At 39.1% G+C, this 25,549-nt stretch overlaps 1 protein-coding gene across 1 annotated transcript in view; it reads right to left on the reverse strand.

Annotated features, from left to right (window-relative positions):
• Positions 1–24,407, reverse strand: part of LOC124113291 (von Willebrand factor A domain-containing protein 3B-like) — a 464,410-nt gene extending 440,003 nt beyond the window's left edge. Inside the window, exon 1 of the mRNA XM_046473587.2 lies at positions 24,026–24,407. The gene's annotated coding sequence lies outside the window, so the exon portion shown is untranslated. The remainder of the gene's footprint in view (positions 1–24,025) is intronic.
• Positions 24,408–25,549: the final 1,142 nt, after the last annotated feature.

Below are 25,549 nucleotides of genomic sequence, written 5' to 3' on the forward strand. Positions count from 1 at the left end.
TTGTGTTTAAATCAAGCACATGGCACCATTTTGTGTGTTGAAATGGTGTGAAATAGGTGAGACAATGGGAGTCTATTTCCTATAGTAAAATCGCCAATTAATATGTTTTAATTTACTAGGCTTATTGATACAACTAGAAAAATATGGGAGATCTTCTACCTTGTGAATATGTCAACCCACCCTGCAAATCCCCACAATTGTAGGTACAAAAAACATGCCTCATAAATGGCATCTATACGGTAATTAGTTAGGGGAGCAATATGGAACACCCCTGCCCATGATATTCTTTTGGTAGAAACACACCACTTATGAATTTGCAACAACATGTAGCCTTGATATTCTTATGCAGGTGCCTCAGCAGATAAGTATAATATTGACCGTTAATGGTCTGACAGTTCGGCAGATAGTCCACCAGTAGGATTCCTCCGGAATACCAGAACCATGACGTTCCGAGCTTAGATGTTTCCATTGCTTTAACAGCTGTTTAGTCTCTGGCTGATAGTGCTGTTATATACAGAACCACATTGAAAACGCACCAGCAATAAATCTTGAAATATTACAAAAACAACTTGAGCAATGACTGATTTTGATTAGAACAGACATAGACGGATTATTAAGAAAGACGACAAAGGAAACAGGAATACCACACAGTAATTACAATTATGTCATCAGTGTAAGGAAGACACATAGGGTATGTCCGCCATTGACAGCAACACAGGCCATGCAACGTCTTCTCATTGATCGAATAAGTCTGGGGCATTCCACTCTTGACGTAGTGTATCTTCAAGTTTTCTCAGGTTCTGTACTTGCGACGACGTGAGAGGCGTTGACCTAGGTAATCCCATAGATGTTCAATTGGCGATAGATCGGGTGACAGGGCTGGCCATGGAAGCAGAGGCACATTATTGTTCGCTAGGTACTGTGTTGAAACACGTGCTGTGTGCGCTCTTGCATTATCTTGCTGGAAGGTGTGCATATCCTTGTGCTGATGAAAGAATGGGATGACGTGATTTGCCAATATGTTATTCCTGTAGTAAAAGGCATTAACTCTTCCACGACAAAAATGGAGCTCTGTTCGATGGTTATGACTGATGCCGCCCCACACCATGACACTCCCTCCCCCCCATCGATCTGTCTGTACAACGCAGTCATTGTGGTAATGTTCTCCACGTTGACGCCACACTTACAGTCGACCGTCAGCATTCCGTAAATGAAAACTGGACTCATCAGAGAACAGCACACCATGCCACTGCCGCAATCTCCAATGACGATGCCTTTTGGCCCAACGCAGACCTTCATTTCGTTGTCGATCAGTGAGTATGGGTCCAACATATGGACGTCGAGCACGTAGCCCTGCTGAGCGGAGACATCGACGTACGGTGTCAGCACTGATCAATTCCGTCGGCCTTGTACGGTTGCTGCAGTCCTGGTAGCCGGAAGTGTACGATCACGAAGATGCCCACAAACAATATGGCGACCCTGACGTGGTGTAGTTACACGACGTTGACCCGGACGTGGTCGATCTCTGGTGGTTCTTGTCTGCTAGTATCTGCTCAGTAGCCTGAGGACTGTTGAATGATGGCATTGAAACCGTTGTGCAACGACTCTACTTGACGTACCAACTTGAAGCATGCCCAAGGCACGTTCACGTTCCTCTGCTTTTAATCTTGGCATTTCTTGTGCCAGTACCCGTTACGTCTGCAGCAAAAGTGATGTGGCTTTTAAAAGTCTGTCTTTTATAGCCCTATTCTGCATGCTTCCCGTGAAACAAAACACGTTTTCCATGATGTGCACGCAATTTGTTGTGTTTTGGCGATTTCGCTCACCAAAAATTAAGGAATGTGTTTTGACGAGCTGTTCTTCTTCATGCTTCGTCCAGAATGACGTATATTACTCATTCACTTATATATTTTCATAGGACTTAAGCCCGGATAAAAATACATCTATTTTCATGGTGGTGCGTTTTCAATGCTGTTCAGTATATATTTGAGTGCAAGCATTATTGTTTTTAACTCAAACGACGGAACGCTTCATCGCAGTGACTGTGCTGAGCTATTCATGTTGCCGCAATGTGCTGTGTTACTTGATACTGCATAGTCTCACTAGTTCGTTTGAAATTTTGTTTGTCTGTCAGGGCAGAAATTGCAAATCTTTTCGTTATCTGATCAACCACGTTGTCTGTTATGGTAGACATAATTGAGAGGCCATTCAAATTAAGAACAGTGATCTGATTGGATATTGCGTTTTCATCACATGGGACACAACTTGGTTTCTTCACAGGGTGGAACCAGGATCAAGCCAAGAAAAGTAAGCTTCAAATGGAAAGGGTAGAAACTAGGCTTTGATCGCAAGTGCTGGCTGCTTCCGCCATTGATGTCCCAATCAAGCTGGCTGTTGATGCTAGCGCAACTGGTACAGGTCCTACTCCAAAAGGATGGAAAAGGATAATGTCAATCACCCAATGAGCTACTCCTCCAGGAAATCCAATCGACCCCAACATAACTATTTGACTGCGAAGGATTCCCTTGGTCTTGTGCTAGCATTAAAACACTTTGAGGCATACATGCAATCAGCACTTCATCAAGTGCTTGTGTATACCAACCATAATCCACTCACGTTAATTCACAGAAAGAAAGCCACTTACCAGCATGTGTTTCTATGAGTTGTTGATACAAGTGTATCCCATCTCCATAGAATGCATTAATGGTGTGGAAAATGCGATAGTGGAGGCTCTGTCACCCCTCATCAGCTCGTGTGTTCACTGGACAGTAGCTCTGGCCAGCTTGGACTGACATATGCTTGTGTGTTATGCCTCAGCGTATCACCCATCATCAGCTCGTGTGCTCACTGGACAGTAGCTCTGGCCACCTTGGACTGACATATGCTTGTGTGTTATGCCTCAGCGTATCACCCATCATCAGCTCGTGTGTTCACTGGACAGTAGCTCTGGCCAGCTTGGACTGACCTATGCTTGTGTGTTATGCCTCAGCGTATCACCCATCATCAGCTCGTGTGCTCACTGGACAGTAGCTCTGGCCAGCTTGGACTGACATATGCTTGTGTGTTATGCCTCAGCGTATCACCCATCATCAGCTCGTGTGTTCACTGGACAGTAGCTCTGGCCACCTTGGACTGACATATGCTTGTGTGTTATGCCTCAGCGTATCACCCATCATCAGCTTGTGTGTTCACTGGACAGTAGCTCTGGCCAGCTTGGACTGACCTATGCTTGTGTGTTATGCCTCAGCGTATCACCCATCATCAGCTCGTGTGTTCACTGGACAGTAGCTCTGGCCAGCTTGGACTGACCTATGCTTGTGTATTATGCCTCAGTGTATTGTGTATATAACATCCATGTCATGTGATGTATTGAAATTTGGGGATAGCAAATTTACACACCTGTATATATGTTAATTTCATAAAATTGTGGGGGGGGGGGGGGGGGGGGGGCATGTGATGACATAACAGATTAAGAGACCTTACCAATTCCAATATGATGTTATTTTAGTTGCAGCTTTTACTAAATATATTTAAAATAATAATAAACCCTAAAGGTAGCACTTCGATACAGCAGATTGCTAGTGCCGGTTATTTTTTTTCACATGGAACAATTTGACCAGTCACCATTAAGGCTCCCGCGCACGTGATCGTGAGAACTGCATGTTGACATAGAATCATCAAACTACAACAAATATGACTTCTGACGTGTAAATGTATGGCATTTATGATATTTGTGTCCATTCTCTATCATTTAAGTTTGTTTCAAGGCGCCAATAGTGATAATCTCACTGTGTCTGCTGTTAATAACGGTCAGTTGTGCGATCTTCCGATCGCTTCACACACAATTTCGCCAAAATTAATTAAAACAATATTAAAAGGAATTTTGAATAAAATTAATGAAATAAGTTACAAACATAAGTCCAGATATAAAATGAATACTTTTTATAACCAGACAGTGTAATTACAAGATTACATTGTGTATTCCACAGCTCCAGTACGGATTTGTTGACATGGTATTTCTGGTGTTACGTGCTCACGGTAATGTCTTTGCGTTGGGGAAAAAAACCATTTAAACTCATTATGGCGTGTATCATGCGCACCCCCTTCTACACAGCTGTGGGTTGTTTTTTTTAAAAAGTGTGCACTATACTCACGAAAATATGGTACTTGTATTTTTATTGCTCATGTACATTAAATGTTCATTTCCTTCGAGGTAACTAATAAACCATTTGTAATATTCCTGGGTCATACCCAAACTTATGTAACAACATTCCTGGGTCGTACCCAAACTAATGTAACAACATTCCTGGGTCGTACCCAAACTAATGTAACAACGTTCCTGGGTCGTACCCAAACTAATGTAACAACATTCCTGGGTCGTACCCAAACTACTGTTACAACATTCCTGGGTCGTACCCAAACTAATGTAACAACATTCCTGGGTCGTTCCCAAACTAATCTAACAACGTTCCTGTGTCGCACCCAAACTAATGTAACAACATTCCTGGGTCGTACCCAAACTAATGTTACAACATTCCTGGGTCGTACCCAAACTAATGTAACAACATTCCTGGGTCGTACCCAAACTAATGTAACAACGTTCCTGGGTCATACCCAAACTAATGTAACAACATTCCTGGGTCGTACCCAAACTAATGTAACAACGTTCCTGGGTCGTACCCAAACTAATGTAACAACGTTCCTGGGTCGTCCCAAAACTAATGTAACAACATTCCTGGGTCATACCCTAAATAATGTAACAATATTCCTGGGTCATACCCAAACTAATGTAACAACGTTCCTGGGTCGTATCCAAACTAATGTAACAACGTTCCTGGGTCGTACCCAAACTAATGTAACAACATTCCTGGGTCGTACCCAAACTAATGTAACAACATTCCTGGGTCGTACCCAAACTAATGTAATGACCTTCCTGGGTCATACCCAAACTAATGTAACAACGTTCCTGGGTCATACCCAAACTAATGTAATGACGTTAGTAGTATAGGTAATGATGGTTCTGGACCACTTCCACTGGAGCCGGATTCATATACCTATACTGCTACTACAGGTGGCATTTTTTATGCCAAAATGATTATGCGATTCAATGATAGTCATAAGATTAAGTTAAATTGACTCCAGCTCACCAATACCTGGGACCAATCATTGCTTTAGATGAGCCTAAATGGTAATAAAAATATGCTTCATTATTTTTATCGATAAAGCGATATTCAACATTTTTATTAAGTTCTTCGTTCATTTTACTAGGAGACCAGACTATATAACTACACTCTTCTTGCAAATTGATAAGAAACAATTGATAACCGTATTTGGTTGGTTTGACATCACTGATATAATAAAAACCTTGTGGTAATTCTCTCCATTTAATAGCTTTCTCCATTATTATATATATAATATAGCATTTGTCTAAATGTGATCAAACGATAGTAAGCAATCTATTTTTAATCTCCAACCAGTTCTTTGGTTTTGGCACGGAATAATTGATGCGCTTGTTGCCTCCCCTGTTCTATGAACTTTTTTTTCTCGTCTTCGCTAATACCACTGGTCTTATGAGATTTTGATCGAATCTCCTGCTTCATTTCATTGTATTTGGTGAGTTCTGACAGCACTAAACGAAACTCATCCTCGGATATCTTACAATCGACCATTGCTGTCGAAATATGATCCTCAATGCTGTTCAACTTTGCTTCGGCGAGTATCCGAATACTATCGTGTTTTAATGCTTTCTTTTGTAACCTACGAGAAATGAATTTTATCGCTATTCCTGCCAGTCCCAAGCTCCAGCGGCTATTTCCATACCGAGCACGATAGGCGCGGCGATAATAGTTGATAGTAAACCGACACCCGCTACACCGAGTCCCATGCCAGATACTAAAAGCGCGGTGTCAACTCCGTCCAGAGCATTCACGGCTCTGCGATACTTTTTATACAATCCAAGTCTCAACTCCCTCTCCTTCTCTATTCGATGTTTTATGTCGCTTATTTGATGTAATCGAAATCCATCAACAGTTTCCATCTTTTCAATTGCTTCATCGAGCGCTGGATATAAACTCATAGTGTATATTACGATCATATAATAGTCTTTAATTGGTCTTGCTTAAATGTTTTGAGACTATACATCAATCTTATCAAATGTATATTATACGGCAAGAATATCTTAGTAAGAGAAATGCTGTCACTTTTAATAATTTGGACCCCCTCAAAGGTTGCAACGGGTGATGCTCCAATATGAATAATACTGCAACGTCGACGTTGGTGTTTCTTTAGCCATTTAATCGATAGACCTGGTAATATTTCGAAGGCATTTTCCGGTGCATCTCCGAATAAGACTTCAATAATAAGAGTAGAAATATTAGGTATTGCACTCAAGTTAACTTTAATATCTTCGAATTCAGTAATCAAATTTAAACTAACGTTTTGGATTGCCGGACGACTATATAACATATGACCTGGGTTTTCTGGCAGGGGAGTGACTAACACACTTTTTCGTTTTGATGGGATATAAGCCGCGAGTACGATGCCACTATTTATTATCTTAGTTAAATTATGTCCCTTACCCATCATCACATAAGGTGGGGTAATGACGATATTCAGTAGCCACTCGATGTTTGCTTCAACCATAGTCCATTTATTCTCACCGTTGAGAATAATATTGTACGAAGTGTTTTTAATGAGTCTACTAACGTCGACATCGCTTAAATCTTCTAGATTACCTGTGAATGTGACTTCTTTCCGCTTGTATACATTATCGTGTAAGTGTAAAGCGTATAACTTACCATTGTCACCGGGTTTATCAAATCCTTCTGTGTCTCCAAGATCGGAAAGCGCAATTGTATTACATTGTCTGAGCGTTCCAGGCCCTGATGCATCAACCATTATTTTTAATATGGAGTGTTACACTTAAGTATCCTATATGTACAGGTTGGTGTTTTACATCTAATACAGAAATTTTGAGGTCTGAAATAATACCACGCTTTAATTTTTTATATTGTAATGACGAGAAAGATTCCGTTCTACCGCTATTATATTTTTCATTTTTCACTGGAACACATCTGAGCAGAGTTGAAGGACTTTCTAGTTGAATATTATTTGTCGTGCTTATTTGATCAAGATGGATGCACAACTCTTTATAGGGAACTAAATCGGGCAATGTATCTCCATCAGGATGTGTGCCAATTAAGCGACTAAATTCCAATGTACCTGGTTGTTCTATTACAATTATAGGTGGATTTCCATGGTCTATTTTCACTGTCCCTGTCGCCTCATTTTGTGAGAGACTAACTCCATTAGGCTTTAAAATTTCATTATTGAGTGAGCTTACGCTGTCATACCCATCAGGTATAGTAATGCGTTTGATAATAATACCATATATATTCATTAGTATTATCCTGTTATTATTTTTTGCAGCACTTATATTGGTCCACAGTGGGTAATACGTTACATCGCATAGAGCGACTTCGAGCTGACCATCCGAGTTATCGATAGTACGAAGCAGTTGAATAGACTGGCCATTTGTTATTCCCGGGAGTGTAACATACATATCAAATATACAATGATACTATATCATAACTTAAATATGGAATCAACCATTATTTATAATATGGAGTGTTACACTTAAGTATCCTATATGTACTGGTTGGTGTTTTACATCTAATACAGAAATTTTGAGGTCTGAAATAATACCACGCTTTAATTTTTTATATTGTAATGACGAGAAAGATTCCGTTCTACCACTATTGTATTTTTCATCTTTAACTGGAACACATCTGAGTAGAGTTGAAGGACTTTCTTGTTGAATATTATCCGTCGTACTGATCTGATCAAGATGGATGCACAACTCTTTATAGGGAACTAAATCGTGTAATGCATATACAGTCACTGTTGTGTTGGGTGGTAATGTTACTGATACTGACTGTCCGAATCCAAGTGTAATTGCTAAGTTCTTACCAATAAGTATACTTGTTTCTCCAGTGTATATTTTCACTGTCCCAGTCGCCTCATTTTGTGTGAGACTCATTCCATTAGGTTTAAAAATTTCATCATTGAGTGAGCATACGCTGTAATACCCATCAGGTATAATGTATTTTGTACCATTTATTTCTGTCTCATTATTATTACCTCTTGCAGCATTTATATTGGTCCACAGTGGGTAATATGTTACGTCGCATAGAGCGACTTCGAGTTGTCCATCCGAGTTATCGATAGTATGAAGCAGTTCAATAGACTGGCCATTTGTTATTCCCGGGAGTGTAACATACATATTAAATATACAATGATACTATATCATAACTTAAATATGAAATCGAGACAGATTACTAATCTATCGATTATGGTAAATTCCTATGGTAATGATTTTTTCGTTAAATTACCCGATATCTTTGAAAAGTACAGGGTCACGGCAACTAGCGATAAAATGATCCACGATTGGTTTCACAATCCTATGCAATTTTGGCAGAATCAGTTAAACTTTGCCGTATGGTGTGCCACAACGGGATGTGGTGTATCTGTTAATGCCCCAGGATTTAAACTATATAAGTCTGTTTTATTATTTCACGTGTATTATCAGATTAGACGTATACTTAAAGAAATTAGTGCTCCATTACCGCAGGATCGAGCGTGGAATTCCACCAATAATAATTATGATAGGTCCGCGTATGAGCGTATTTGTCAGGAATTTAATGTTTCTACGAGCAAACCATGGTCTAGGAGTTCCTTACGCAGATGAAATAACAACCCTCAAAGAAGAAAGCGATTATGTATATCAAAAACTTGGGAAACTTTCATTTCCTGAGTTGTGGCGTACCAGCAAACTTTACTCAAGAATATATGATCATTGGCATAAAACCAGTCATTGGTATAAAGGCTGGGAACTTTATAGTAACGATTGGAGAGGGGATATTACGAGTTTTAAGAGTGGGTTAATTTATATTGTTAAAAAATTTGTACAACTGAATGATGACGCTTGGAATGAATTTCTTAATGATCAAATGGAAAATAATTTTACTAACCCAGGATTTGTAAGATTTAATGAATCGATAAGAACTTATGTATGGGCAATTCTCGGTGCACAATCGCAAACACGAACGGGAATCATCGGTACTGGGATGGCGCTCAATGCGCAAAAACAGTTTGTCGCAAACGTGGAGGACGCCATTAATTCACCAGTTGACATACCATCGTCTATAAAGCGTTTTCAAGATGCATTTCAGTACACTCAATCCAAAGTGGACTACGTTTATGCGCCGGGACTATACATGTCTCCGAGTAATATGGAACTTAAGATCGGTCAAGAGATAGGTTATAATAATAAAATTGTTATCGCTACCGATAAACAAAAACCAGGTATAAATTCAGATATGAATGTCGAATTAATAACGCAAACAATCACGGGTGAAAAGGGAATAGTCAAGCCGCAAACACCACATGTTTCACAACCATCTACTAATGCTCAAACATCTACTAATACACAAGTGCCACCACATATTGAGGCTAAAAATCAACAACATATCGATGAAAAAACAGCGCTTGTAGTGGGTGGAGTCGCGGCTGGTTTACTCATGATTTGGTTAGCGAACTGATTTGGTTAAATAGTTCTTAGCGAACTGATTTGGTGAAATAGTTCTTAGCGGATACGTACAACAGCCCTGCAATTGCTACGATCAGCCCCCAAAAGTATTGACTAAGCCAAGAGGTGGTCTTAGCTAATAAATTCAATAGCCAGGAAACAACACTCCCTATTATACCGGGAAGTGCGGCCGCGGCTTTCTCAGCGAGCTTTCCCAAGTGCTGAACCTAATGCTTTTAAATGCTTTTTTATCCACTCTTTTATACCATTTTTATCACTGGGGGGTGATCCGCCACCACCTGTACCACCTGTGCCACCGGTTAACGCGAGAGTCAAAGTCAATATAATAAATCCCAACTCGGTTAAAATACTGGCAATGGTTATTCCCTGTTCTCTGAACAATGTTTTAATTTTATCGGCCAGTGTAGTATCATCGTTGAGGACTTGATCGATAGTTTCTCGAATTCGACTGATTTGCGAACGAAGTGCCTCTCTATTAGTGGAAGCTGCTTCGAGGCGGGCCGATCTTTCGTCTTCTAAGTTACGCAATCTTTCCTCTATGCGGCGTCTATTTAACTCATCGATCGGCTGTTTAAGTTTTGTTTTCTCATAAGCTATATGCTTGTCGATTTCGGATATCTTGGCTGTATTATTGATGAGTTCTCCCCGCATTGTTCGCATTGCCTTGTCAAGACCTCGTAAGTCCCTAATACTAAACTCCGAGGATGGTACCTGTAACGTGAATAATCGTAATAGGTATCTAAGATTTCTCCAAGTCCATCCGAGGCCACCATCGAGGCTGCTTCCAAATCATCTGTATTAATGAGTTCTTTCCTCATAGTCTGAAGAGCCTTAGTAGTCTTCGCGGAAAGTCGTCGGTAGTCCACAAAACCTAATTCATCACGAACAGTGCCGATGCCGTGTTTAGTGGCTATCGTAGACAAGGCTAGGGGCTTACGAGAACGAGAATGCATAAGATCAATATCCGGAGCGCCACGCAGTCGCAATATTCCTTTACTATCTATCTCAAACTTTGAATAGTCACGACCTATTGGGGTATCATCTTTTAATGCATCGTAATAATCATTGACGGACGATTGTAAAAGTTCATCGTTAAGACTACTAAACCTGGTTTCATCAGTACCCTCTTCGTTTGGATTATCAAAGTCATCAAAGGTACTTAGATCTAAGTCATTATGTTCAAAATTAGCCATTTTTATATTAAACATAGGGTACATGTTTTCAATATAACAATGTCTTCGCAATACGGACGCAAGTTAAACCCACAACGTAGACTTCGAGATCCATTAGGGGTCAAAGCAATTCGTCAGTCTATAACTATAACTAATAACCCTAGTACCATCGATCAGAATCAAACGCTTCTGGTTCGCTTTCCTAATCTCGGCGCACACGATGTGTTAGTTCCGGGAACTGTCCGACTAGCATTTACGATTGGTTTGACTACTACAGACGTTAACAGGGAGCCCGTTCAGAACATAGGTCGTGCTATCGTTAAGAAAATCGCGATTCAAATTAGCGGTAATGAGGTTTTGAGTATCGACGATAGCGATGTATACTATTGCTACATGGATCCTGGAGAACGGATAAAGAGCGGGAAAACTTACAGTACCAAGGTATTTGTAATCGTAACACATTGAAACTGCGCGTAGGCGCTGAAAATGGTGATGATACTAACAAAGAAGATAAGGCCGTTGCCGACGCATTAGGTAACCGATTCTATATTCCCCTAGACTTTGAATTACTAGATTCCCACATGCCCTTTTATCAAGCATCCCTAGTCGATAGGTTAGAATACGAACTCACTTTTAATGACTACGGTAGAGTAATCAGATCTGGTGAAGATGCTAGCTATTCCATTGACAATATCTCGCTGGAGTAAGATATGATAACGGATCCCGAATTAGCCAGACAAATTCGTAACCATTATACAGGAAGTTTAGCCATTTTGTACGATCGCGTGCTGCGACATCGAAAGATCACGAGGGACAAAAAAGATACGATGTGGAATATCAATCTAAACGTCCCCACGAGATCGTTGAAGGGTATTTTAATGTTGTTCGAGAACCCCTCCGATGCGTTTAAAAGAAATACCGAGAAGTTCTACAATCCCAAGATTACAAAAGTAGAATTGACTATCGAAGGCGTTCCTAATCAACTATATAGCCAAGGAATCACCAGTGGGATGAGATTAAAAAACTTCCTTCTATAAAACGTTCCCCGGAAGTTATCGCGGTCGTGAAAGATCTGTCCCTCGGGAGTGTATCGATGGGTGAATACCTCACCACGAAGTACGCGCTATGGCTCGACATGCGAACAACGGACGATGACCAACTACATGGCAGTGGGAGGAGAATAGAAAATGCTAGCGAGGGTGTCACCATACAGATAACGAAGCTCCAGGAATCGGCTGGTAAATTAAACATATATTTGTACGTGATTATGGATGCGCAACTTAATATACAGAATGGGAGATTCGTGCAAGCAATCTATTGATAATCTTTTACCTAAAGATCCGCACTGCGCTATCATATGCGGGCAAACGGGCTGTGGAAAAACAGCTTTTATTCTAGATATTTTACAAAGTCATTATCGGGACGTTTTCGATCATATTATTATTCTGTGCCCGACTATAAGCGTTAATAAAACATACTTATCGAGAGATTGGGTAATGAATGACGACGGGGTACACAGAGTTGATCCGGGCGATCGTTTACAAGACTGCCTCCGAGTATGTCACGAAAAATACAAAGGAGAATCAACCCTTTTCGTAACAGACGACTGCAGCGCGAGTAAAGAACTCACCAAAAAGAAAGATATGCTTTCCTATTTAGCACTCTCCGGTCATCATACTCAGCATAGCATTTGGGTACTTACTCAAAAATACAACACTGTCCTGAAAGATCTCAGAGAGCAGACCAAATGGGTAGCACTCTTTCATTGCAAAGATCGAGATTCATTCGAGGAATGTTTACGCAAAAATGATGTCATTTATACCAAGCTCGAACGAGATAAAGTCAGAAAAGTGTGAGCGGCAACGAAGCACTTTAAACTCGTATTAAAAACCGATCAACCAGCTGCTTATGCAATTGCTTAGCAAATTATAGCAAAATGTAGCAAAATGTAGCAAAAATGTAGCAAAAATGTAGCAAAATGTAGCAAATTGAACATTAGCGGTTAATATTACATAAAATGTGGTTCGAAATCCTCATTCTTTCGCAACAGTTCATTATTACGGGATGTATTGGATATGCCATATCATATTATGTTAGACTTAAATATCTCCTTAGGTATTACATTATGTAATGCGACGAACTCATCGAACAAATGCTCAAAGAATCTGAGCCTGATCAACAAGTTACAGATAAATCTTTAGATAAACATAGAGAAAGACTCGCCGCTTTGGTAGCCGGTGGAAAATGTTCCCAATATTTGGGAGAAAATTATACCATCGAAAAAATTGATAACATGACCGACGAAGAGATTAAAAAACTGTACGCGCGTTACGAGTCTAGACTGGGAGGTACCATGACTAAAACGATAGGGTTGTCTATATTACAACTAAACACAGTCGTAGCTAGTACGTTTCTCCCCATCCCGGCAGAACATCGCATGTATTTATGCAAATCTCTCGAGAAAGACCCATTCATCGAACACGCTATAAGCTCAGTGAGCTGTGAGTTTTATCATAGATTCGGAATGTTCTTAGCTCCGTTCACCACAGCTTTAATAACGACTAGGTATTGTCAATTTAAACATACATGCCCACTTAATAATAACGAAGTTCAAATAAATAATGGAGACTCAACAGATTGCGGAAACACAATCACAACAGACACCACAGATTGTGAACGAGGAACAACAGATGTGGATGAGGAACCACCACATGTGAATGAGAAAATACAACATGTGAATGCACCACAAATACAAAAACAAGCTAGAGTTACTAAGAACCCAAAAAAAATAGCCGCAGGAAGGAAGGGTGGGCTGGCACGCAAAGCGAAATTAATAAATAATTCAAATATTAATCCGATTAAAACATGGGCACTAGTAGGAGTTGCTGGTATAGCGGCTGTATGGTTCTTTTATAAGACCGGAGAAGAGAAAACGTCACCCCCGCCGCAACAACAAGTTCAATTAGAGGTTAGCCCGCATATAATGCTATAATAAGCATGACTACTCCAGTTACAGACGGTAAAATGTTGGTAAACGCGACGTATCATTCAGCGGTGGTCACCGGCTTGGCCATTGGCTATGCCCGTATGGCTAAAATGATTACTAAAGCCACACCTCCCAAGCTAGATTTTAATGGATTTGATATAGGTATGATGATTCTTGATATTGGATTAGCAATGGCAACGAAGGATATGCTCATCAAACAAGGGCTTATCCCGGAAGACATAATGAAGTAATTAAACATTTGAATATATTATATTATCGAACATTTGAACATTTTATATGGCAACAATTGTGATGATGGTCGGTGGAGCTAATGTTAATGCTCTAGCTTTTTCGGGGAGTAATTTTTTATTTTCTAGTATGAGAGAATCAAACGCTTAAGAAGTTGAAGAGGAACGTAAACGACATAATGAAGCAATGGAACAACTCCAAGCAGCCCAGTCACAATATACGCGGCAGAGAATGAAGAGATCAGACTTTATTCATGAAAAACTGCTTAAGGAAGGACATTCAATTCAAACGTTTAAGGATGTCGAATCTGCCATGCACGAATACTACCTCGTTTATGGGAAAAAAATCGACCCAATACCGAGACCAACAATGAGTCAGTTTTATACACCGTCCGAGGAACAAAAGAACCGTGAGGTAGCATTTGTGATTATGGGATTGACTTCTGTATTGATTTTCAGCTATACAATTATGCATAAGTCAGAGTGACAGCTGTGTCACCAGTGTAGATGTGATTTGCATTTAGACAAATGATATGATAGATGTATAAACCATGAATAATTGCAAATTTACACTCATGGGTAAGACTACTCTATGTAACCGACGCTGTGTTGAAATTTACTGCGGTATACACAATTATTACATCAAGCGCGGAAACATAAACTATACGTGTTCTGTATGCGGGATAGGGGTCAAAGGTCGTTATTGTTTATGTAAGGAACACGGTGCTGATAGGGTCAGGAACCAGATTATTTATGCTAGGAAGAGAGATTACATCAATGAGAGGAATAGGTTGGGGAGAATACGTATTTAGATATATGAAAACAACCAATTAGACATTTGTCTCATTTTGCATATACCATTCAACCACAATGGTTTTTGTCAGAGAGTTGAAGGCTATGGCAAAGCAAAGTGGCCTACGTGGATATTCTCGAATGAAAAAAACTGAATTGATTGATTTACTCGGTTTGGAATACAACAAACCCCAGACTGTTAGCGAACTCAAAGCTCGAGCGAGAAACAGAGGGCTGAGAGGTTATTCCAGAATGAGAAGAGCTGAATTGATCGCTTTACTAGATAATAATGTTGATATTGATAATAATGACGATGTTGAGAACAAACAACAAGAATTAATATTTGTACCCACATCCGCCGGCGTTGTGGATAAAATCGATAGTTTATATTTAGATTTAGCAAATTATATGCCCTTCAAAGGTTGATCTTATAATATAAGAAGAAAAAAGCCATAATTAACGTAAAAAATAAATCCGATGACTGTTTAAGAATGATGATAAGATCTGCATTGTTCCCCGTAGACAAGCATCCGGATAGACCTTCTAGCTATCCCCAAAACGATAGACTCAACTTCGATGGTATAGACGAACCTACACCAATATCACAAATTGATAAGGTGGAAAAGCAAAATAATTTAGCTATAAATGTTTTCGGACATTCTTAAGGAATTGTTGTACACAGGATAAGCTCCGCTCCGGAACATATTCCCAGAATCAATTCATTTCTGATCGAAAAAGATGGTAAATATCATTATACGTGGATAAAGAGTTTAAACAGGCTATTATACGATCAAACAAAACATGCTAGAAAGAAATATTTCTGCGAAAGATGCCTACATGGGTACAGCAGACAAGATCTATTAGAAGCACATAAAGAAGACTGTAGAGGTGTTGGACAGACCGCTATCAGGATCGATATGCCTAAAGAGAGAAAAAATATATTAAAATTTGAACATTATTGTAATCAAATGCCAGTACCGTACGTAATTTACGCCAACTTCGAAGCTCTTATCAAACCCATAGAAAATACTGAACGCAATACTGATAATAGTTTTACGTACAAAACTCAAGAACATATTCCTTGTGGGTTTGGATATATAGTTGTAAGGTATGATGGGAAAACAAACACTCCCGTGATTTACAGAGGTCCCGATGCAGCGGGAAAGTTCCTAGAAAATCTACAAAATGAAGAGAGAATAATCAGGGAAAAATTATCGTGTAAGAAACCCATGTGAATGACGAGGGATGATTGGAGGGCCCATAAGAAGTCAACGAGTTGTCACGTTTGTAATAAACCCCTGGATGGGGATTCCGTAAGAGATCATTGCCACGTCACGGGTAATTATCGGGGGGCCGCTCATAACGAGTGTAACTTGAAACTAAAAATGAATTCTCAAACAATACCCATCCCCATTGTGTTTCATAACCTTAGGGGATACGATTCACATCTCATTATGCAAGCTATCTCAAAGACCGACGGCGGTTTAACGTGCATTCCTAACAATATGGAAAAATACATATCGTTCTCGTTGACTAAAACTATACATTATAGGGACAAGGATGGGAAAGCTAGAATAAAGCAAAGTAAGGGGCTAAGATAAATAGACTCCGTACAGTTTCTGTTATCTTCCCTGGACAATTTAGCTAATGCGAACAATCCCGATGACTTTGCGATAACAAATCAATATACCGATAAGATAACTCGTCATTTGTTGCTGAGAAAAGGTGTATATCCTTACGAATATATGGATGATTGGTCTAGATTCGATGAAACTAAATTACCACCCCTCGAATCATTCTATAGTAACTTAACAGAATCTAAAATAACAGATGCCGATTATGAACACGCTCTGACGGTCTGGGATAAATTAGGTTGCAAGAATTTAGGCGATTATCACGATCTGTACTTAAAAACCGATGTACTGTTACTCGCCGATATATTCGAGATATTTAGAAAGACATGTTTAAAACAATACGGCTTGGACCCGGCATGGTACTATTCCAGTCCCGGACTATCGTGGGATGCATTGTTGAAGAAGACCGGCGTAGAACTAAAATTACTCACAGATTACGATATGCACTTGTTTATTGAGAAAGGATTAAGAGGTGGTATATCGATGGCAGCGAAAAGGTATTCTAAGGCTAATAATAAATTAGTGGAAGGATACGATCCGAGTAAACCCGACACTCACATATTATATCTCGACGCAAACAATTTGTACGGATGGGCTATGAGTCAACCTTTACCTACGGGTGGTTTTGAATGGGTCGATGATATCCATAATATTAATGTGAATGATATCCATAATAATGATGCGAATAAAGGGTACATACTAGAAGTTGACTTGGAATATCCAAGTTCGTTACATAAAGACCATAACAGTTATCCGCTAGCTCCCGAAAGATTAATGGTTAATAAAGATTGGATGTCGGAATATCAACACTCCTTGATGGGTAATAGTAGGTTAGCTAACGTAGAAAAACTCGTACCAAATTTGATGGATAAGACAAAATATATAGTTCACTACAGAAATCTCCAGTTGTATCTATCGTTAGGTATGAAACTTAAGAAAATACACAGAGTTCTAAAGTTTGATCAAAGTCCTTGGATGGAGCCCTATATAAGGCTGAACACAGATTTACGAAAGATAGCTACCAGCGATTTCAAAAAGAATCTGTATAAGCTCATGAATAACTCAGTATTTGGTAAAACTATGGAGAATCTAAGGAAGCGTGTTGATGTTAAATTAGTCAGATCTAATGAGGAAGAAAGACTCAGGAAACTTATAGCCAGTCCGGCTTTTAACAGAAGCAAGATATTCGATAACGACTTAGCCGCGTTGCATATGCAGAAGAGTAATATAAAATTCAACAGACCGGTGTACGTCGGTATGAGTATTCTCGACTTGTCAAAACACTTAATGTATGACTTTTATTACAACGAACTTAAGAAGCAATACGGTGATAGATGCGAGGTGTTATATACCGACACAGATTCTTTGTTGATGGAAATACAAACCGAGGATGTGTATAAAGATATGGCAGAAAAAATAGATATGTACGACACGAGCGATTACCCAAAAGATAATCCACTGCACAGCATTGTAAATAAAAAGGTGTTAGGTAAGATGAAGGATGAATGTGCTGGGACCCCTATAGCGGAGTATGTGGGATTAAGACCTAAGATGTATTCTATAAAGAAGTCCGATAATGGAGAGATAAGAAAAGCTAAGGGCGTTAAGAAGTATGTTGTAAAAAAGCATATCAAACACGAACAGTATAAAGAATCATTATTCAACGGTAGAACGTTCAAACACAAGATGAACTCTTTAAGAAGTTACGATCATAGGATATATGGATTAAGAATGAACAAGACATCATTATCCCCCTTAGATACAAAGAGATGGATTGATAAGGATGGTGTAACTACCTATGCTTATGGTTATGGTGGAAATACCGTACCGTCGGGAACTATGAACAACTCTTCTCGTACAAATGCCCTACCCGGTCCATCTTGAAGATAATAAAGAATAGGCTCTCCTTCTTTCATAACCAATCGACTAATGTTTTATGTCTTAAGGGACCATATTGGATCGGTTGCGCGACGTAGGCCTCCTTCGAGTTCACCGGGCTGGTATAAATATCTTACCCTTACTCTATCAGGAAGTTTTCGTTCTTTGCCTCTCCTCGGTGCTGAAGATTCGGAAGTAACGGATTTCATTTTAATAGCATCGGATGGTTTCTTCCCTATTAATCTCGTTACTTCATTATTCAGCACTGATACAACGGCTGATAATCGTGTCACCCATTCGGTTGATCTCAATCTCTCCGATTTCATTTCGATCCCATACTGATAGCCAAACAAACGTTCCGCTAATGTCCTGTTAAATCTTTCAACGATAGCTTGACTTCGGTGGGCCTCTCTTTCACCACGGACGATTTCGACATCGTGGTTTGTTAACAGTTTTGTTACCGATCCCATAAATTCACGACCGGGATCTACTTGAAATAGCATAGGCCATTTTAGCAGTCCGCGTTTATATATGCGACTCAGTGCATTAGCTACTTCTGTTGAATCTTTCGAAGTTAATGGCTCAGCCTCTTTGTATCGACTAGCCACATCCACTACTGTTAAAGCGTATTTATACGTTTTGCGTCTTACCTTATCGTGGGGAAGAAACAAGAGGTCAGCCTGATGAACTTCATTCGTTGTAAAAATATCAAACTTCTTCCTCGGTATATAACGCGGTGCCGGTAAATATATTTGCCACATCGCTTGTTTCTTTAACCAATCCTTGGCCACATCTTTAGATACCTTAGCCGCGGTGGCTAATTTTTTTATTGCTCCTACACCTTTCCAATATCCTCGTGGGCTATAGTAAATTTTATCCATTATTAATTAATATTGATGTTTCGTTTAATACAGCTCATGACTATCATTGAATCGCATAATCATTTTGGCATAAAAAATGCCATCTGTAGTAGCAGTATAGGTATATGAATCCGGCTCCAGTGGAACCATCATTACCTATACTACTACGTTCCTGGGTCATACCCAAACTAATGTAACAACATTCCTGGGTCGTACCCAAACTAATGTTACAACATTCCTGGGTCGTACCCAAACTAATGTAACAACATTCCTGGGTCGTACCCAAACTAATGTAATGACGTTCCTGGTTCTTACCCAAACTAATGTAACAACATTCCTGGGTCGTACCCAAACTAATGTAATGACGTTCCTGGGTCTTACCCAAACTCCACGAGAGTAACAACACAAGATGTATGGCTGTCTGAACTTCCTTTACTCAAGTGCCTAGAGGTGAGGCGTGTGCACAATGACGTCATGGGTCTGACATCATCAGCTTGCATCATGTGACATAACAAGTCAATCTATAAATAGGCCATTTATGATAGTATGTAAACACAACACCATTAGGGCCACCATTTGGGCCAAGCAGAGTGAGAGTACCCCAAGACCATAGAGTGTCTGCACTTCCCCCATACAGACATGGATAACAACGCTGCCATCCATGTCTGGCTAATTAGTACTTGTCATGGTCAAACAACAGATTGATGACATAGCATCATATAATATGGGATGTAGTCAAGTTAAGTTACTAAACCTCACAATGCAATCCCTTATCCCTTAACATATCATGTTGACATGTTCAACAAAGCAAACCTTGGATATTTTAGGCCAAGAAGAGCTACAAGAAGGATCCAGTTTCTGTAGCAACAGCCGTATGTTATATCAAGGGGACACCTTGTCAAATGTTCAACACCAAGAAAGGGTGATTGTCACAGCCGACCTCATTATATATCAATGTAGGGCTAAGGTTCTGGGGGGGAGCACAACCTCGGTAAGATATGATTATGTATCATGCATTCATTCATAGTCGTCTGTTGTTGAGCGTAGCTAGGTAGAGGGAAAACACTTCTCATGGATCTAAATCAAAGTATTGCCACATGGCTTAGGTCACATGATAATATGCCATGGTCCCAGCATACACAATGAGACCATTTCACTTTCCACTACCTCTGTAAGGGGCGGTTAGTCCCAGTCAAAGGTCCATAGCTTTTCACATATGAACATGAAAGCCCATTGTCCATGCATACAAATGCCACAGGTAGAGACAGCCCTATAGTATTATGCATGCTCTACATAAATTCAAAAATCATGCATTTATTATGGGGTTAGCATTTATTGCACATGTATGTCACTGTATATTCTTTTTAAAACATTTCTGCTTATCAATTCTGTAAAATGTTACATTTATTAATCAAAGTATAGCCTGATATAAACATATACCAAAAAAGAAAATAACACTACCATAAAACTATGATGATAGCTGAATAAGAAAGCACAAGCCATAACATTGATCACTCAAATGCACCTATACAATTGTTGTGAATACAACTTCCAAAAATGTTCATTTCTGATTTGTCAATAAGAGGTTTCAAATTAGAGAGAGAGAGAATGAGTGAGCTATAATTTGAAGACAGTTTATCAGTATTTCAGCCATATCACAAGCAGAATGAGTTTTACATTTATGATATACGAAAATCTGCCAACAATTCACAGTAACACAAATGGAGCAATTTAAATCAAAAACTAATATGAGCACATCAAAAAGACATGACTATTACATGACAATACAACCTAAAGACTGGGCAACAGATCACAGGCTACCAAGGCCACCATACCAGAGACCAGTACACTGGGTACCTCTCCTACCATTCATGGTACTTCAGGCTGCCGGCATATGTTGGCAATTAAATTTATTAAAATATAGAGATAAACAAATATTTTAAAATCAAAACAGTAGTCGGAAGAAAACATACATGGAATATTGTTGTCTTGCATCAATGTCTTGAATACAAGCTTGTCTGACTGTCCGAGACAGGCAGTGTTTGTCTCCAACAGTCAAAGGTCTGATGGTCTGGCCGATTTATTTTTACCCCAGGTCAGTGAGAAATACTGGATTTCACTGCATGCAGAGGTGTTCAAATACCAAATTTCCTACTTGCCCAAGGGCAAGTAAACTGAAGCATTTGCCCTGCCAAATCAGAGAAATGAAGGAAATTTAAATTTTAATACCAAAACTTTATTAACTGAAGCAACAGCTAATGGGAGATTTGCAGAATAGAAAAATGACTAGTCAAGCACTTCCTCTGCAGTTGACAAACACACGATGCATCTTCTAAGTTTCAAAGGTAATACTGCTGCTTTTCATACTTGCCCGAGGGCACCTAATCATATTTTCACACTTGCCCGGCACTTTATTTTCACGGGTCGGGCAAGTCGGGCATACCAATTGAACACCGCTGATACAAGCATGTGGAATATCATTAAAATATAATGAGTACTATTCTCATTTGTATTTAGTTTTCTTTAATGTTCAGTCAAGCAAAACAAAAAGTCTTGAATAGCAACTCTTTAATCAGATTGAATTTTTTTTAGACTTTAGAATTTATAATAAAAAAATATCTATTAACATGATTAATGAAATGTCATTGGTTTTTTAAATTATTAGCTATTGAACAAAACAATTTTTACAACTCCTTGCTGGAAAAGACGGGTTCCCTGCCCTAATGCTTCGTCTAGCTTGATATCTTGCTGTTGTGTAGCATTAGCGAACAAATGCAACAGAGGCAGGGACTAGTATACTCATTGGATAAAAATCCCAATTGGCATTCCATTGGTTAATCCTGATATTCACTTGACGTGCTATCAAGTCGAGATGCCAGTGTACATGTTTCAAAGTTCAAAGTGATTTAGCAGGGCAAGTAGAATTTTAAGTTTGGGCAAGTAAGAAATGATGTCATGATGTTTGTTAATACCAACATGGCTGCCCCACTTCTTTTGTATTTGACCTGAGGGATGTATCAACTCAGAATTTGATATTTTGGGGAAAGTATTTATTTCTCAATTATGGTTAGTCAAAAGTTTCAAATAATGGTACATAAAAAGAAAAAGTTTCTTCTAAAAATTTGTTTAGATCTTTCAAACCATTATTCATCCCCATGTAACTTTCTCTAAGCATAAACAAATAAAGCATGGCGCCTGGTGCCTCGCAACAAGTGTAGGTTACAAAATGAGGAGAATAATCAAAGTATGTGCAAATATATTTTGGGCAGAAAACATCATGTGTAATGTCAAATGTCAGGGACACAGGTTTTCCTTTCAATTACATGACAATTGCATCACAATGCTAGTGGGGCATAGAACAGTTTAATGAGATAGTACTAGTAGCTAGTGTGAAGTTTGGAACTTAATCCTGCGAGGTTCTACAATAAAATGCCCTCTAAAAATCAGTTTTAATTGCAGCAACATTTGATTGACAAGTAATTAATTTTGAATTAATGTTTCATACACTGAAAAAAACATTAGGTCATGCCCACTAATAGGCTACTGTTTTCTAATTGGCTGATAATAGAATAGGTGGTGTTTTGGTGTCACTCATTGCATACTGTTGTCTCCTGGCTGTTTTGTGTTTATGATTCAATAACCACCCTGTGAAGTTATTATTGGTGATATATTGATTTATAAGAATTGACTTGAATATGTTTCTTATGTTTTGGAGCTATGAATGCAAAAATTGATTTGCAGATTTTGAGTAAATCAGCCAGTGTGCACTGTGCACACCAGTTTGTATGCAGACCAGTTTTACATTAAAGCCTCCATAAACACAAAAACATATTCAAGTCAATTCTTGGTGAAACAGTTGAACTGCAGTCTTTGGCAACACATGACATCCTTACTCCTATCTTCCTCTTGTTGAACCTACTCATGTAACTATCTGCACACAATTATCTACCATGGTGGCCAATAAGGAATAAACGTGTAGTCTAACTGTGCTTTTGCCATATAATGAAAATGATACTGTCCACGAACACTTTGATAGTACTCAGGATTTTAATTTGACTTACAAAAGTGGGGGTCCAGGGACAAGTCCTGTCAAGTAATGAAACAGTGTAGTGAACTGCACCTTTACATAATTACCTAACAGCCTGAAATGAATCAATGATCATGTGTACAGTCGCCACGATTGATGGATGAAATAACAGACACCTATTTCTGCTCTTGATGAGCTGTAGGTACAATGCATATCATTGTGCATCCCTCAGGATGCAGTAGATTTATTTTCTGCATCCATTCTCTACATGCCCCAAAACATGTGAATTTACTTTGTTATATTTTGCAGTCTAAACTTTCACAAACTTTGATGACTGATTAATTCAGAAATACATTATATGTTACTACATTAGCATACGAGAGAAGAAATCTCTCTTCAATTCAAGGTATATCTCAATATTGTATCCGAAAATTTGGCAAATTGACACTCACAAAAAAGGTATGTTTGTTATATTTTCCTCGATTTTGTATACAATTTTGTACTCCTCATTTGTCAATAAATTGTGTTTAGTATTGCTGTTTCGTTGCTTTTTCAAACATTTCGAATACCAACTTTATGAAAAATGGCATGATTATCAGGTATAACCTACAAAGCCCAAATCCTACAAAATCTCCTAATAAATGGTGTACAATCACTGCCAATATAGGAAGCGGTTGCACATTTCAGTAAATTTAACTCTTTCTTTCTTCAATGGTCAGGAGTGGATGGTGACTAAGTCATAAAAGCATTTGCCGAAATGACAAATTAAACGCTCTACAGAAAGCAATACTAGTTTTCGATGATAAACACAAAACACTTACTCTGTGTACGCACTTCACAAGTTGTGGTTGCCGCTTATATTTCCTTCTGTGTCCAATTTCTGGTGTAAGCAATGACCACTGTCACGTGTCTCCTACGTCGTAGAAGCAGTACCCACAATATAAGGAGAGAAAGAATCTTCCAATTTTACAGTTTTAATTTCATCTTTACGTAGGCCAGTATTATCTAATGCTGCAAGATGTCGTCGTAATAACACGGTTTACACGAAGTGTTGTAGGCAGTTGCAAATAGAGGAACAAGGTTTACACAGCCCAGTTACCGTTAGCATCCACCATATTGTAAACAAACGACAAGTGCTCGTTGCCGGGCAGAGCAATCGGCTGGTTCCGTTCTCACCGTTACACACGCATCTTTCGGCTTGTCACGGAATGACACGAGTTGCTTTCGTGACCATTTCGAGGCGTTCCGGAACAAGCCGAAAGGCGACTCTTGCCGATCAACTGGGATTTCATATAAGGGGACGAACATCAATCAGTATAACTTCACAGAAAAACGATAATTCTATCTCTGTCAGCGTCCAGTAGTAAAAAATCGTGACAGTAACACTCGCTTATTGTCGTTTTACAAAGGATTATAGCTGTTTGATAGATTAAAACAATATTTATATATATATATTAGTAATAATTAAATAAGTGGAGTTAGATTGGACACAGTTTTAATTGGCTAGCCCTTTTACTCGTACCACGTACGAGTCTCATCAGGCCATAACTGAATATAACGGACATGAAGTAGAAACATATAGTTACGTGACGTCATAACAGAACTATGACGTCACAATACCAAGGCGACAATGGACAAATAACTTACGCCTTTACATTTAACTTAGGCGCGTATTTATGAATGAAATGTTGCTCTTTTTGAAACAATGTAGGTTCATGATCAAAATTTAGCTATATAGCGGGAAAACTAAAAAGTTGCCGCTTCCACATATATCTAGTAGTATAGGTAATAGGGGTTCTGGCTCACTTCCACTGGAACCGGATTTATATACCTATACTGCTACTACAGGTGGCATTTTTTATGCGTAAATGATGATGCGATTCAACGATAGTCATGAGCTGTATTAAAAGAAACATCAATATTAATTAATAATGAATAAAATTTACTATAGCCCACGAGGATATTGGAAAGGTGTAGGAGCAATAAAAGAATTAGCCACCGCGGCTAAGGTATCTAAAGATGTGGCCAAGGATTGGTTAAAGAAACAAGCGATGTGGCAAATATATTTACCGGCACCGCGTTATATACCGAGGAAGAAGTTTGATATTTTTACAACGAATGAAGTTCATCAGGCTGACCTCTTGTTTCTTCCCCACGATATGGTAAGACGCAAAACGTATCAATACGCTTTAACAGTAGTGGATGTGGCTAGTCGATACAAAGAGGCTGAGCCATTAACCTCGAAAGATTCAACAGAAGTAGCTAATCCACTGAGCCACATATATAAACGCGGACCATCAAAATGGCCTAAGCTATTTCAAGTAGATCCCGGTCGCGAGTTTATG

The sequence above is a fragment of the Haliotis rufescens genome, unplaced genomic scaffold, assembly GCF_023055435.1.
Source record: "Haliotis rufescens isolate VD_foot unplaced genomic scaffold, xgHalRufe1.0.p SCAF_7, whole genome shotgun sequence".
Lineage (NCBI taxonomy): Eukaryota > Metazoa > Mollusca > Gastropoda > Lepetellida > Haliotidae > Haliotis > Haliotis rufescens.